General features: G+C 44.8%; 1 long non-coding RNA gene across 4 annotated transcripts in view; it reads left to right on the forward strand.

Annotated features, from left to right (window-relative positions):
- LOC102156686 overlaps positions 1-10661 on the forward strand; it is a 29999-nt gene extending 19338 nt beyond the window's left edge. Inside the window, exons 4-5 of one of the 4 annotated variants that reach the window (XR_005357085.1) lie at positions 2595-7824; positions 9012-10661. This is a non-coding gene — a long non-coding RNA (uncharacterized LOC102156686). Of the gene's footprint in view, positions 1-208; positions 1651-2594; positions 7825-9011 lie in introns of those variants that run through there. The other 3 variants (XR_005357086.1, XR_005357084.1, XR_005357083.1) reach the window with 3 other exon arrangements.
- Positions 10662-16687: the final 6026 nt, after the last annotated feature.

Here is a 16687-nt window from a genome sequence, read left to right on the forward strand (position 1 = left end):
GGATGGGGCAGATGGAGAGGGAGAAGCAGGCTCCCCGCTGAGCAGAGAGCCAAATGTGGGGCTCCATAACAGGACCCTGGGATCATGACCTGAGCCAAAGGCAGATGCTTCACTGACTGAGCCACCCAGGTGCCCCCAAATATATATTTCTTGTTATAAATCACAATATCACAATCTCTTTCACCATTTCTATCTTGTAATCCTCCAGCTTCCAGGCCATTCATTTCCAACAGCTTCTACCTGTGACTGTTCAGTATCTGTCTTGGGGCTATGGAGATTGCTCTGCACATCAGCACACAAAACTTGCCAGTATTACCCGGGAGTTAATGTGTCCTTACTCCAAGTCTGTGGCTATTGACTGGTGCGAGGGTATGAGGAAGGACACACTCTGAGGCGTAGTTTACCCTTCAGAACTCCCTTCTGTATCTGTTGGTGCTTGACCAACGTCATACTCTTGTTGGCTTTTACCTTTCTCATATGTCTTTCCCCCATTCCTTCTCTTGTTTCTCCCTGGAGCACTTTCTTAATAAATCATTTGCACATGACTTCTGTCTCAATATTTGCTTTTGGGAACCCAACCTAAGAAACCAACATCCCAATAAACCATGTGGCCATGGATAGCCTTATGTTGGGATACACATCAAAGTCCACCAGAAAAAAACCTTTACTGAAACATTGCAGAAAGTCTTTAGCCTTGAATCCATTACTGCAAAGAGAATTCTGCTTCGGTGTAGGTAGGGAGGTGGGTAGAGAGGTAGAGTAATAATGCCTATAGCTTTGCTCCTGACAAGCAAACAAGGGCTGCCATGGAAATGCCCACTAGAGTCCTTTATGCTTTTAAGAGGAGCAGTCACAGGGACTCTTGGTAGGGAGTCTCTTCTTCCTGACTGCTATGGAATGATCCTGGATCTCTGTTGTAATTTCCTATACAGCTGAAGATTTGCAGCCCCAAGACAAACAAGTTTTTAATAGTGAAATGCCTACCAGAGTCTTTTGTACTTATATGAGGAGCAGTCACAGTGGCTCTTGGTAGGGACTCTCTTCTTCCTGACTGTTATGGAATGATCCTGGATCCTGGATCTCTGTTTTAATTTCCTATGCAGTTGAAGAATTGCAGCCCCAAGACAAACAAGTTTTTAAAAACCCAGTGTCTCCAGAACAATTGGCCACATCCTGGCTACAAATATGATTTTCTCACTCTGCCCAATAACCACAGAATATGCTCTTTTTTATTAAGAACACACAGGACAGGGCACCTGGGTGGCTCAATGGTAGAGCATCTGCCTTTGGCTCAGATTGTGACCTGGAGTCCCGGGATTGAGTCCTGTGTTGGGCTCCCCACAGGGAGTCTGCTTCTCCCTCTGCCTGTGTCTCTGCCTCTCTCTCTGTGTCTCTCATGAATAAATAAATAAAATCTTCAAAAAAAAATACATGGAACATTCCCCAAGATAAGTCATATGCTAGACCATGAAATAAATAGATAAACAAATAAATAAACAATGAAGGATTTTGATATCTTATAGATATGTTCTCTGATAACAATGGAATTATAAATGTTAAAAAAAAAACATTTAGCCAAGTAAATTTGAAGATCTAAAGGATTTTATTAAAGATTCATGAATTGGGATCCCTGGGTGGCGCAGTGGTTTGGCGCCTGCCTTTGGCCCAGGGCGCGATCCTGGAGACCCGGGATCGAATCCCACGTCGGGCTCCCGGTGCATGGAGCCTGCTTCTCCCTCTGCCTGTGTCTCTGCCTCTCTCTCTCTCTCTCTCTCTCTCTCTCTCTGTGACTATCATAAATAAATAAAAATAAAATATTATAAAAAAATAAAATAAAGATTCATGAATTGGGCAGCACCCCTTCTAGCAAGGAGAGTGGAGTTCCAAAGGGTTACAGAAAAGGGAAGGTTTTTAAAGGTAGAGCAGTAGTGGAAAAAAGGAAATTAGCAAAGAATCCATTCTTCTAGGCAAAGTTACCTAAGCAGAACAGAAGGAGCCTACCAGTATATTTCCTAAGGTTAATCAGGAAATCCCCATGTCAACTAGTTAAAGGTTACATTTGTGGGGAGTTGAAACTGCAGTTAGGTTAGGTGTTAAGTCCTGGTTTACTGACTTCGTGCCTTAAGTGATACAATCTTGGGTCTGTTTTGTTATTATTATTGAGAAATAATAACAAAAACAAACCTAGAAGGGCCTCTAGTATTGGAAATTAAGCAACACCTGCTAAAAAACTCATGAGTCAAAGAAAAAAATCCACAAGGAAAATTTTAAAATATCTTACAGACGTTTGGGTGGCTCAGTTGGTTGAGCGTCTGACTTCTGGTTTTAGCTTAGGTTGCAATCTCAGGGCTGAGGGATGGAACACCACATTGGGCTCCTTGCTCAGCAGTGTCTGCTTGGGATACTCCCTCTCTCTCTTCCTCTGACCCTCCCCCGTAAAATTAATATATAAATAAATGAACAAAATCTTTAATAAATAAAAGTAAAGTGTCTTAAACTAAAAGAGAACCAAAGTACAACATATCAGAATATGTGGGATGCAGGTAAAGCTGTGTTTAGAGGAAAATTTATGGTTTTAATTGCTTATGTTACAGAAGAAAAGTTTTGAATCAATGATCTAAGTGGTCACCTGAAGTAGTGAGGAAAAGAAGAAATTAAATTGAAAGTAACAGGAAGAAAGGCAATAATAAAGACAAGAGTAGAAATCTGTGAAATAGAAAACCAACAAAAATAAAGAAATCCAAAAGTTGGGTCTTGGAAAAGGTGAATGAAATTAATAAACCCTATAAAGACTTAGCAAAAAAAGAGACAGAAAATAAAAGTGAGACCAGTGTACACAAAAATAGACACACAGATTAATAGAACAGAATAGAGAGCCCAGAAATAAACCCATGATTATATGGTCAATTAACCTACAACAACAGAGGCAAGAATATCCAAGGGGAAAAGACAGGCTCAATGAATGGTGTTGGGAAAACTGGACAGCTCCATGCAGAAGAATGAAACTGGACCATTTTCTTTCACCACACACAAAAACAAATTCAAAATGGATTAAAGAGCTCATGTGACACCTGAAACTATAAAACTCCTGAAAGAAAATAGGCAGTAATTTCTTTGACATCGGCCATCGCAACATGTCTCTAGCTGTCTCCTCAAGCAAGAAAAACAAAAGAAAAAATAAACTGTTAGAACTATACCAACATAAAAAGCTTTTGTGCAGTGAAGGAAATCAACAAAATGAAAAGACAACTTGAGGTGCCTCGGTGGCATAGTTGGTTAAGTATCTGACTCTTGGTTTCAGCTTAAGTTGTGATCTCAGGGTCATGGGGTCGAGCCCTGAATCAGGTCTATGTTCTGGGGGGGTCTGCTTAAGATTTTCTTTCCCTCTCTCCCTGCCCCTCCTTCCATGCTCTTTTTTGTTCTCTCTCTCTAAAAGAAACCTTCAAAGAACCTCAACACTAAAACACAACTCAACACTAAAAAAAACAAGTAATCTGATTAAAAATGGGCAGAGGACATGAATAGTCAGGTTCTCTTTTCCAAAGTAGACCTACAGATGCCCAACAGACACATGAAAAGATGCTCAACACCACTCATCATCAGGGAAATACAAATCAAAACCACAATGAGAGATCAGTTTGAAGCTGTCTGAATGGCTAAAATAAAACACACAAGAAACAATAAATGTTGGTGATGATGTGGAGAAAAAGGAACCCTTGTGTACTGTTGGTGGGAATGCAAACTGGTGCAGCCACGGTGGAAAGCAGGCATTCCTCAAGTTACAAAAAGAATTACCATATGAACCAGTAATTCCACTTCTGGGTATTTCCCAAGGAAAATGAAAATACTAATTCAGAAAGTTATATACACCCCTATGTTGATAGCAGCGTTATTTACAAGAGCCAAGATATGGAGGCAGCCCAAGTGTCCACTGAGAGATGAATGGATAAAGAAGATGTGGTGTATACATACAGGAATATTACTCAACCATTTTTTAAAAAGTATGAGATTGTTCCACTTGCAATAATATAGTTGAACCTCTAGGGCATTACGCTTTGTGAAATAAATAAGAAAGATAAATGCCATATGATTTCACTTGAACATGGAATCTAAAAAACAGAACAAACAAAAGAGGGAAACAGACTCATGAAAGAAGGCCACCAACGGCCTAACGCAAGGTCATCATGTCTATGTCATCCTGTTCACAGAGGCATTTTATCATCTCACATCCTCACAAGAAGAAGGGGGGTTACAGACAGTAAGATATTCAGAGAAAGAGATCATGTTCACCTAACTTTTATCAGAGTATTGTTATAAATGTTCTATTTTTATCATTAGTTATTGCTGCTAATCTCTTACTGTGCCTAATTTATAAATGAATTTATTTACCTTTTATTATAGGGATGTACATGTAGTAGAAAACACCGAGTATATAGAGTTTGGTACTATCTGCGATTTCAGCATCCACGGGGCGAGGGGTGGGGGGACTTGGAACGTATTCCCCGTGGGTAAGGGGTGACCACCATATATCAGAATACAAATTTAAACACAGTAGGTGAGATGTGCAAACCAATAATATTGAGCGACTCAAATTTTTGTCAAGAGAGTTGTCTTTGCTGAACCAAAGATGAGAGGGGGCAAAGCGTGGGAAAGAATAAAAGTGATGGTTAAAGAAATGGAAGGCCTGAGCCCTCAGATACCCCCAGCGCTCGCTCAGCTGGGGGGTCAGGAGCCCAGTCTCTCTCATGTGGGTCAGGAGCCCACATGCCTGCACCAGAGCTCTCTGAGCTGCAGCACCTTTCCGCTTCAGTTTGCGTCCTCTTCTGGACATTTCTTACCCTCCCCCCCACCTAAACTCCTCTTGCAGCTCTAACCTAAACACCATGTGAAGCCAAGACTTCTCTACCATGTTACAAGGAAGAGGCCTGAGTCTTATGGGAGGGAGAAGGCAGGCTTTTAAATTTAGACATGGTGAATGAAAGCAAGTCTCATGCTGCATCTGAATCAGAAACGAGGCAGAGACCCTTCTTTATTCTAAAAGCCAACAGCTGCTCAGAGGCAAGCAGATTGAACCACTTCCTCCTAGCTCAGAAACTCTGAGTACACACACACACACACACACACACACACACCCCGCATGCACACACACACATACACACACATTTATATACGCATATGGTTAGAAGAACGAAAGGAAGGAGCACAAAGAAAAATAATTCATTGATGATGTCATTTGCATCTTTGGTGCACAGCTATGTGTTTCATGTCACATGGTGTCCTGCAAAAAAGCACGTTCATGAGTCCAGGCAATTCTCTCAAGGCAGGAGGTTAAGGATTACATTACAGATAAGCACTAACTGACCAATTAAGACAGACTAGTCACTTTTATAAAACACACACAGAGAGATGGTACTTCTTTTTTTAGATTCTCATGAAAAATTTCAAACACACACAGAATAGTGTCATGGTCCCCTCCTATACCCATCACCCAGACGGAACATTCCAATTACACTGAGTTGGAAGAAATCATGAAACAGGAAGTCTGCAGTTTGGGATACAGAATAGGGCATAGTTAAATTTAGCTTTACTGGGAACTCGCTCCAATTTGATTAATCAGCTAATCAAAGCTCTTTGTCTGATTTCAGTTCCCTGATCGGCGTAAAGAAAGGCTATTCACAGCTCACCATCTGTGCCAGGTTTCTATAGGTCCGGGTCGAATGCTCATGCTCTGTTCAAGATTCTCGTTCTTAACCGATCCCTTTCTAATTGGGTTGGGGAAAAAAGATGATTTACATTATTTTCTGTATTTCTTTCAACAAAAAGGAGACTTTTTAAACTGTGATCTGCCGTGTTTGAGAGGGTGGCAGGGTCCCCATGTGGAGATGATCCCTTGGTCAAGGGAGCTCTGCCTCTGGCCCTCAGGACGGCACGTCTGTTAGAAGGATAGTTCATAGCCCCAGAGACGATGTCAGGAAAGAAGAGTGCAGGGGAACCTGGGCGGCTCAGTGTTTGAGCGGCTGCCTTCAGCTCAGGGTGTGATCCTGGGGTCCTGGGATTGAGTCCCACATCAGGCTCCCTGCATGGAGCCTGCTTCTCCCTCTGCCTGTGTCTCTGTCTCTCTCTGTGTGTCTCTCATGAACAAATAAGTAAAGTCTTTAAAAAAATTAATTAAAAAAAAAAAAGAAAAGAATACAGACGGAGGGGAAAGCCCGAGTGGAATTCTGTGGGACACTCCCATTGGGCACAGGTCAGAGCGAGGTCCTGAGACACAGCCCTGGGAGAACAGAGGAAACGCATGGCTAGCCCTACAGAGGGAACCTCAGGTGCTGACATCCCTCAGCAGGAGAAGGGCATGGCACAGAGACGATGAGGCAGAGATAAAAATCTAATTTTGACACAGCCTGTCTCATCCCTCTCCCCCTGCCTCGTTGGTCTCTTGTCCTTCTGGAATCCCTGGTCCCCTGGGGAAAACTACCCTTACTCCTTTACCCTGGTCCCCTTGTCACCGTCTTCCTGGGGAGACTAGTTCCTCCGGGACTAGTTAATGCCTACTCAAGGGTCTCATCTCAGCCTCAAGTTGTCTTTCCTGACCTTCCAGTGACATCAGACCCCACCATTCTTTGCTCTGTGCTTTTCCTCTCTAAAATATCTAAGTGATTATTGTGTATCTTCCTGACTCTTCATTCGTTAACTACTGCCCTGAGTACATGGTCAACTCCTTGAGGGTAGAGACTAGGTCTGTTTTGTTCACAAGGTGAATACCAATTGCCTCCCTCAGTGGCTGGCCTGAGTTGTGCTCAATAGAAACAGAACAAATGAATGAGTGAATGAATGAATGAAGGCAAGGAGGTGTTGGCCCACTCCCAGGACTCAAGGCCAGATATTCTTTCTGGATCTGCTCAGAAGTTCCAATCAATCGTCTGCAGTTCTGCTCCCAAGCCTGGGGAAGGCCAGCCGTTGCCGTCCCCTCCTGCTGCTCCCACGGCCAGAGTCCCGGCTGGGGTCAGGCCAGCCTCCTGCGCTCTGGCCTCAGCTCAGCCCTGCCCGGTCATGATCATTCTAGCAGGATCTGTCTCAGGGGCCTGGGGAGGGTGGAGGCCAGACTGAAGCGAGTGGGAGGTGAGGACAGAGAGACAGTGGGTGCAGACAGTGTTTTCACGAGTTTGGCTTTGAAGGGGAGGAGAGAATTAGGGTGGTAGCTGCAAGGAGCCCGAAGGTGGTCACAGCAGGGTTTTTTGTTGTTGTTGTTGTTTTTGTTTTTTTAATTTGGGGAGAGATTTAAACACATTTAAAGGTTTCAGTTAGGAGGAGGAGGCTGAATAAACAGAAGAGAGAAAGAATCCAGGGAAGAGGAGCAAAGTCACCTCCAAAAGGCCCACGGATGTTAATGCCAGCTCCTTCTGCCTCACGGCTGGCTGAGGCCTCTGACAAGTGGGGCTGCCGCTCCCCCATTTCCACGTGGGATGCTGGAGCTCCCAAGCGGGGCCAGGAAGGGAAATGTCAGAGCACTGGTTCTGAGTCACTACACTGACCGCCCACCTCCAGCTTATAAAGGGTTGGATAGGCCCAGGGAGGAAGCAGGAATTCTGAAGTCGATTTCTGCAGGAGAAACATGCACTGTAGAGCCCACCCCAGGCCCCCCTGGGAGAAGGGAGGGGTGCTTTGCTCTTTTCTCACATCAGCTGAGGGGGGCCATTTGCAGGACCTGAAGGGTGGTTCCTAGAGCCAGGAAGACACAGGGGTGACTGAGGCATGCCTGGAAATCTACAGGGGAGGCTGTGGCTGTTAGTGGCTGGGCTTTCCACGAAGGGCTCTATTTGAGAGGTAGGTGAAGGTTGGTCAAATGTTATGTACTGTCTATGGATCAGATGTGGGCCACAAGTGTGAGACAGAGTGATTGATAGTTGTTCTAGATCAATGGGTCTCACCTGGGGTGACATTACATTCCTGGGGACACTTGGCAACGTCTGGAGACATTTCGACTATCGTTGACTCATGAGGGGGCTGGTCATCTAGTGGACAGAGGCCAGGAATGTTGCTACACACCCTGCAGTGCACAGGCCAGGGCAGCATAGAGGGGAAGGAGGTGTAGGTTTTGTGTCAGCAAGTTGAAGGAGGCCCTGGATCGTGGTCTAAACTTTTTCTGTGGAATAAGAAACTCATCTTCTACAGGTGCCTGGGTGGCTCAGTGGTTGAGCATCTGCCTTTGGCTCAGGTTGTGATCCCAGGGTCTTGAGATCAAGTCCCACATTGGATCCCCCACAGAGAGGATGCTTCTCCCTCTGCCTATGTCTTTGCTTCTCTCTCTGCCTATATCTCTGCCTCTCTCTGTGTGCCTTTCATGAATAAATAAAAATCTTAAAAAAAAAAAAAGAAAGAAAGAAACTTGTCTTCTGGGAGTAAGGGAGATAGGAAGGCATGGAGATTGGGAAGAATGAATAATTGAGACAGTCATTTCAGGAGTGGGGGAGCTAGGTGACACATAGTAGGACTGTGAGACTACAGGCAAAAGAAACGGACAATCTATAAGGTGATGGAGGGGTCCAGAGGCAGAGCTGGGACAGGTTCGGGTGGCCCCCCAGTGGCTAAGCCTGTGTGCCCAGGCCACCAGCACAGCACTGCCAGAACCTGGAGGGGTTCTGGGGTCCTCCCTGTTAATAGGCTCATTTTCGGGGATCCCTGGGTGGCGCAGCGGTTTGGCGCCTGCCTTTGGCCCAGGGCGCGATCCTGGAGACCCGGGATCGAATCCCACATCGGGCTCCCGGTGCATGGAGCCTGCTTCTCCCTCTGCCTGTGTCTCTGACTCTCTCTCTCTCTCTCTCTGTGACTATCATGAATAAATAAAAAATCTTAAAAAAAAAAAATAGGCTCATTTTCCCTTGCTGCCAGAGGTCGCAGTCCCTTGTTGGCCCTCCCCACCAGCCCATGTCGATGGGCCGGGTCCTTGGCCAGTGATGATGCAGCAAGTGCAGAGAGGTCTCAGCCTCAATCGCTCCCACTTTGCCTTACAGCGAGGAGACCTTCTGACTTGCACCTCATAAATGTCATCGAGGATGGCTCTAGCCCCACACGGTCTGGGCAGGAAGTGCCCTGCTCAGCGCCTTTCCCAGAAGGACTTGGTGCCGCGGTGGTGAGCAACAGATGCCGGCCCTGACCACAACGGAGTTCACTGCCAGGACACGGCCCTCACAAGATGAAGGAAAAGGTGAGGAAGCTACCTGTAAAGGACAGAAGCCGGGGAGGCCTTGGGAACCCAAAAACGGACACCGATTGAGAGTCTCATCCAGCCACTGCAGGGATGTGTCAGCCTCCACCCCTTCTCTGCTTTTTCCTCCTTCCATTAAAGGGTCAGAGTCCCAGGAGAGTGTGCCCGGGGGCGGGGGGGGGGGTTGCCCTCCGCCTGCAGGGAGGACAGACCCTGGTTCCAACTCCCATAGGCAAACTGTGTGCTGGTCCCCGAATCCAGGGAAGTAGAGGCAGGCTCTTTGGGAGGGAGGTCTGGATGCTCATTTCCTGGAGGCCCTCCACAGCTCCCAAGAGCCCCTTCCTCCCTGGTTAGAGATTCCTATGCTCTGAATCTCAGATGGAAGCAGGGCTGCCGAAGAGTTCCAGGGGGTCACTGGGGCCCCAGTCTAGACGCACCTCCTGCAGCCAGCATCTGCCTGGCTCGGCTGCGGGCCTCACACGCTGCCTCGCTGGGGACGTGCGCTTCACCCTTTCACCCCTGCTGACACGTGGGTTATGCAAGCAGGGCCCTAAGTCTGTTCTTAACCTCGTAATTTTTTTTTTCTAAAAGGGAAAAACACTATTTTAGTCACTGTTTTGCAGAGAGAAAAAAGTCCTGTTTGTCCTTATGATTCATGTTGGTGGTTTTTGGATGATGTTGTATTGATTCACGACGACTCACTCAGCATCTGGTATGAATTAAGTGGGACTTTCTCTTGGTGACAGTAAAATGAAAGATCTTAAACAGGACTAACATTAAAAGGAGCCTGGTGGGAACCCAGAGTTTGAGCAATCTTCAGGGCTTGAGTCTGTTCAATCAGATGCTGCACAGTCTCAGCAAGGTTAGCAAAAAGCGACATGTGGCTTCAGTGTGGTGCTGCTCATGACGTAATGTCTGATCCTCACTTTTGCGCCGATGACTCCTTGCGGGTCAAACTGTTTCCCATAATGTGTTGTTTTATCCTGTAGCCATTATCCCAATTAGACCCATGGGGGATGTAGGGGGTCCTGAGGTTTCTCTGGTTTGTTCCAAGACGCTTCCCATAGAGAATCCCAGAGCCTCTCCAGTGGTTCTGAATGAGGGATGATTTTAGCACCCCAAGGAGCATCTGGCAACATCTGGAGACGTTTTTGGCTGCCACAGCTGGCATCTAGTGTGTAGAGGGCAGGGATGCTGCTGAACATTCTACAGTGCACAGAACAGTTTCCACAGCAAAGAATTTTCCAGCCCCAGATGTCAATAGTGCTGAGGTTGAGAAACTGCTCTAATCCAAACCAACCCTTAATCCCAAGTGACTTGATGGTTTCAGGTCACTGACTTAATGAAAAGACCTCTAGTTATGGTAAGAAAAGAAAAGAAAAAAAAAACCTGAAAAAACAAAAACAAAAAAAAACACAAACAGATCTTTTGTTTAAAAAGTATGCAGTTGAAAAAAAAAAAAAAGTATGCAGTTGACCCTTGAACTGTGTGGGTTTGAACTGTGTGAGCCCACTTACATGCAGATTTTTTTTTTCAATAAACACAGTCTAGTCCTGTAAATGTATTTTCTCTTCCTATGATTTTCTTAATAATATTTTATTTTCTCTAGCTTACTTGATTATGAGAAAACAACATATAACACATATAACATACAAAATATGTGTTAATTGACTCTTCTGTTATCAGCCAGGCTTTGGTCAACAGGGGGTGATTAGCAGTTCCATTTTTGGGGACTCAAAAGTTAGAGACAGATTTTTGACAGTGCTGGGGTCAATGTCCCTACCCCCTGAGTTATTTCAAGGATCAACCATATACATATCTTGCCTAGATCTTAGTCTTTTTTTTTTTAAGATTCTGTTAAAAAAAAAAGATTCTATTTATTTATTTTAAAGAGAGAGAGTGAGCATGGAAAGGAGCAGAAATAGAGGGACATGCAGACTCTGTGCTGAGCATGGAGCCCGATGCAGAGCTTGATCTCACAGCCATGAGATCATGACCTTCAGGAATCAAGAATTGGATGTTTAACCAACTGATCTCCCCAGGCACCCCAAGATCTTAGTCTTTAAATACCATTCTCCACTGAAAGGAGCCAGGGCTTCTGAGAAATGGTTATCCCAAGGCTGGAATGGTCAGGCAAGGAAGGTATCAAAGATCATGAGGTGGATTAAAAGGATGCAGGCAATCAGAAGGAGCTCTCTGCTCACATATGGGAAGATGTGAATGTTGAAAAAAATGCCATTATGCTGAAATCCATACCTGCTATCCTGTGTCGTCTAGAGTTTTCTTTTATAAAATAAAAAGAAATAATGCTTTCATTACCTCTCAAATTAGGTGTTCCCCATTTTCTTTAGTGTTATCCATAATAGAGGGAAGGAAGTTTACATCATCTTGGCTCTGCTCCAGAAAGGAAGCCAGAATGAGGTACAGAGTAATCACATAGTTATCATCAAGCAAACTATGACCGTACACTACTGTGGGATGGTTGTAGCTCTCATGTGGGAGAGAGGGAAAGAAATGTGTGAATAGGTGACTGCAGAATAGATGGATATGTCTGTGGTAGGGTACTTCAGCTGCAATCTTCCTCTTCTTTTTTTAAAAAAATATTTTATTTATTTATTCATGAGAGACACACAGAGAGAGGCAGAGACATTGGCAGAGGGAGAAGCAGGCTCCCTGCAGGGAGCCTAATGTGGGACTTGATCCCAGGACTCTGGGATCAGGACCTGAGCTGAAGACAGACACTCAGCCACTGAGCCACTTAGGTGCCCTGCAATCTTCCTCTTCTAACCAAAAATCCAACTCAACTAAGCTTAAACAATATAAAGAAGTTATTGGCTCATATAATCAAGACATTGAGATAGTGCTACTCAAAGCATGGTCCATAGACTGGAATGGTCTACCATCTGTTACTGTTCCACATGAGATACAACTATACTGTTGAAATGACTATGTGCATAATCCTCTTTGTACAAACTTCCTTTTCTCTTTTGTTGATAATAATAAAGACTAATGAGGACACTTGGATTTAAAAGGCAACAGAAGTACCATTTCTCATGAAGGAAACTTCTGGAAACCACATAGTTCATTTTTATTGTATGTTACAAAGTATCATTTCATAAGATAACAGGAATATAAAACTGGAAATAAAAAAAACAAAACTGCCTTTGTTACAGACAGTTTGAGAAACACTAGCCTAGTATGGTAGAGATTCACCATCCTGGCTGCCCCTTAAACCCACCTGCTTTTTGACAACTTCTCATCCTGGAGATCATTCCCAAAAGTTTTTACTTAATTGGCTTGGGTGGGGGGTAAGCATGGATACTTTTAGAAGCTTACGAGGTGGCTCTAATGTGTAGCCCGAGTTGAGAAGCGGTAGCTTCAGATAAGACTTGATCCAGTGCTCAAGTCATGGACTGTCATCAGGGACCTGTGTTCTCATAGCACCAGATGCTCATGTTAGAAAAGAAGACAGATCTCACATCAGTGAAGCCAGCTTCTACCTTAAGAAACTAGAAAAAAGTGAATAAATTAAATCTCAAAGAAGCAAATGAAAGAAAACAGTAAAGATCAAAGAAGAAATCAGCGAGATAGGAAAAAGAACAATAAAGGAAACCAATGGAGCCAAGAGCTTATTCTCTGAGAAAAATCAATGAAATTGACAAACCTCTAGCTAGACTGACGAGCAAAAAAACAGAGAAAACACAATTCACCAATATCAAGAATGCAAGAGGGGACGCCACTACGGATTGTACGGATGTGAAAAGGCTAATGAGACAGTATTACGAACAACTTTATTCCATAACTTAGATGATATGGACAATTGCCTTGAAAGCCTCCAACTACCAAAGCCAATTCAGGAAGAAATAGATAACTCGAATAGCCCTGTATTTATTAAAGAAATTGAATTTGTAGCTAAGACATCTTCTCACAGAGAGAGCTCCGGGCCCAGGTGGCTTTATTGGTGAATTCCACCAAATCTTTCAGGAAGAAAGAATGCCAGTTCTACACAAACTCTTTCAGAAGATTGAAGAGGAGAGAACACTTCCCAACTCCGTTTCTGACCAGCTTTCCCCTGATACCCAAACCGAAAACATTACAAGAAAAAAAATATATGGAGATCCTTAAAACCTCGTTCTTGAGAAAGTCCTCTCTTGTTGCCTGCTCCTCCACAGCTCTTTTGAAAATAGTTTGTTCTAACTCAGGACCTGGCCGTAAGTAACTTCAAACTGTACAACATGACTCCTTCTTCCTGAGGCGGATGTTTGGACCCAAAGGCAGCCTTTTCACTTATGTTGGGACACTGGCGCAAAAAGGTGTGCTGGAACCTTCTCAGGAGATTGACCTAAGAGACACAAAGGGAAGGAATTGTTGATGGGAGGAATGACTGCAATAGATGAGGAGAGAAAAGTCTACTGCCTACTATAGGCAGAAATTGCGGGAAAGAGAGACATAGAGAGAGAGACAGAGAGAGATTGAGTTAGCAATGAGGGAATAACCCAGTTTCTGTTCCTTAGGAGGCCTCACTCTTCCAATTCTTTTAGATTCATGTAAGACTCTACACTTGACCTCCCTTCCCAAAAGCCAAAACTACCTGAATAAACAAAATCCTCAATAAAAGCAAAGTTCCTTCCATTCCTTCACATTAAAGCCTTGCTGTCAATTCCTATGCTAAAGACACCATGGGCCATCTTCTTCATTCCCAGAGGCCTCAGAGATTTAATTGGATTCTCTTTTCTTCCGTGTTTTCATTTTTTAAAAAAAATTATTGAGGTGTAACATACATATAGCAAAGCATACAATTCTTAAGTATATACCTCAAATAATTTATTTTTAAAAATAATTTATACACACACTGCTGTGTAACCACCACACAGATATATAACATTTTTAACACAAAAACTTTACTCTCTCTACTCTTTGTGGAGCTGCAGACCAGATTATGAGCAGTTGTTGGGTGTCCATGCACTATGGACTCAGCTGTGCCCTCCCATAATGCATGTGTTGAAACCCTAACCCCCATGTGACTGTATTTGGAGATAGAGTCTTTAAGATGTAATCTGGGTTAAATGAAGTCATAAGGGTGGGGCCTTGGGGCAGCCCGGGTGGCTCAGTGGTTTAGCGCCGCCTTCAGCCCAGGGCGTGATCCTGGAGACCCGGGATCGAGTCCCACATCAGGCTCCTTGCATGGAGCCTGCTTCTCCTTCTGCCTGTGTCTCTGCCTCTGTCTCTCTCTGTATGTCTCTCATTAATAAATAAAATCTTAAAAAAAAAAAAAAAGGGTGGGGCCTTAATCTAACAGGACTGATACCTTGTAGGAAGAAGAGACACCACAGCTCGCCCTCTTCTCCCCCTACCCCTCCTCTGTGTGTGTAAAGAGGAGGTCATGTGAGCACACTGAGATGGTAGGCCCCTACCTACACACCAGTAGAAGAGGCATCATAATGAAACCTACCTTGCTGGCACCTTGATCTTGAACTTCCAGCCTCCAGAACTGGGAGAAATGAATTTCTGTTGAGGCCACTGGGTCTGTGGTATTTTGCTATGGCAACTCAAGCAGATTAATATACCATGTGACTCGTACAAAGAACCGAGAGAGGAGAAAGATGTCTTGCACAGAAAACTACCCTTCGTAGGTACAAGCAGGGGAACTGTGCCCAGCCTGGAGTGGGAGGAGAGCCCTAGCAGGACAGCCTGAAGACCTGCAGGCCCTCTGGCCACTGGGTCTGGTCCACTTCTAGGCTGGCTTGGACATACTGCACGGGAGACATTTGATAAATTTGGAACCATAGTTAAATGTCAACCAACAGCCTCTCATTCATCTGTCCCTGAGGAAGTGCTCCAAGACAGCCCAACAATCCAATAGGGCTTTTGTTTGATTTTCCTGAGCCAAATGTGACCCTGGTGGGTAGGCCCATCTGAGCAACAACTCATAGGAAAAACGAATCCCACACCATGGAATGGGCTCAGTACACTTGCCCAGCCAGATGATACTGAGCCACGCCTGAAAACAATGCACAGAACTGGCCCAGCTCTGCTCTGGTGTTAACTGGGAACTCCTCATCCTCACCTGGACCTCGGTGAAACCTTGGCCACAGAAGCTGGGAGGGGTCAGTCCTGGTCCAGGTCCTGTTACTTCGTCATTGTCCCATGGGTTGTCCACAATCAGATTTCTGTGTCCTAAGAAGGTCACTCACTAAACTTGTCACTCTTGTGTGAGAACTAAGGTATCAGCAACAGAGAACTTCTGGTCTCTCTCTCTCTCTCTCTCTCTCTTCTGCAATTGCCATATTTCTTTTGTTTTTTAAGATTTTATTTTTAAGTAATTTCTACACCCAACATGGGGCTCGAACTCACAACCCTGAGATTAAGAGTTGCGTGCTCCACTGACTGAGCTAGCCAGACGCTCCATGCAATTGCTGTATTTCTATTGCTAGAGCTTTCTGTCTTTTTTTGTTGCTGCCAGGATTTCTCTTCCTACTTGTTAGTGCAACGCTGAGAGTCAACCCCTTCATCCACCTGCAACAAGACCCATTGCACAGGGTCATCCTGTCTGGGTTGCTGTGATGGGAGGTGCGGGAAGAACGCACCCCAGACTCAAGGCAGCAGTTGTCTCAAGGCAGGGGGAGGGGGTTGCAGAGAGGGACACTCTAGGGGCTTCAACTCTCTTGGTAATATTTGTTTTACTTTCCTTACACTTGGTGATAGGGATGTGAGCATTCTGTATTAGTCTTTATGCCTTTTTGTATATGATAGTTGATAAAAGCTTTGTAAAAAGATTAATTCGGTATATGCGAATATTACAAATGCTGGGTGGAGCAAAACTACCATGCTGTGTGCAGAGACCCCCATCTCCCTGATAGAGCTGAGCACCCTACTACCCTCCCAGAGGAGCCCTGAGACCAATGGTGGCACCTCACAGACTAGACCCATTGATGGTACTGGAATCTATGTGCTAGTGGGTCCAGAGTCCTGGAAATGTTGCCCTCAGTGCTGAGAATGAGGCTCAGCATTTTGTGCACACATTGCTTAGACTGCAAACAGACTGCTCCAGGAAGCGTTTGGGGTTTCTCATTCATCTGAGAGGATGTGGACATGGTGAACATGGTGAACATGGTGGACATGGCAGACATGGCAGATATAGTGGATATAGCGGACATGGTAGATATGGTGGACATGATGAACATGGTGGACATGGTGGTTATGGTGGATATGGTGGATATGGTGGACGTGGTAGATATGGGAGACATGGGGAACATGGTAGATATGGAAGACATGGGGGACATGGTGGATATGGTGGACATGGTAGATATGGGAGACATGGGGGACATGGTGGAGATAGTGGACATGGCCAAACTGGGCAAAACACAAACATGTATACAAACAAAACCAAAATCCTGACCTTTGTTTCTAGTCCTTGGGTGACCGTTCAATATTCTACCAGCATTGAAGAAGGGGAGCATGAATGTGACGTCCCTCACCCTG

Source organism: Canis lupus, chromosome 3 (genome assembly GCF_011100685.1).
Source record: "Canis lupus familiaris isolate Mischka breed German Shepherd chromosome 3, alternate assembly UU_Cfam_GSD_1.0, whole genome shotgun sequence".
In the NCBI taxonomy this organism is placed as follows: Eukaryota; Metazoa; Chordata; class Mammalia; order Carnivora; family Canidae; genus Canis; species Canis lupus.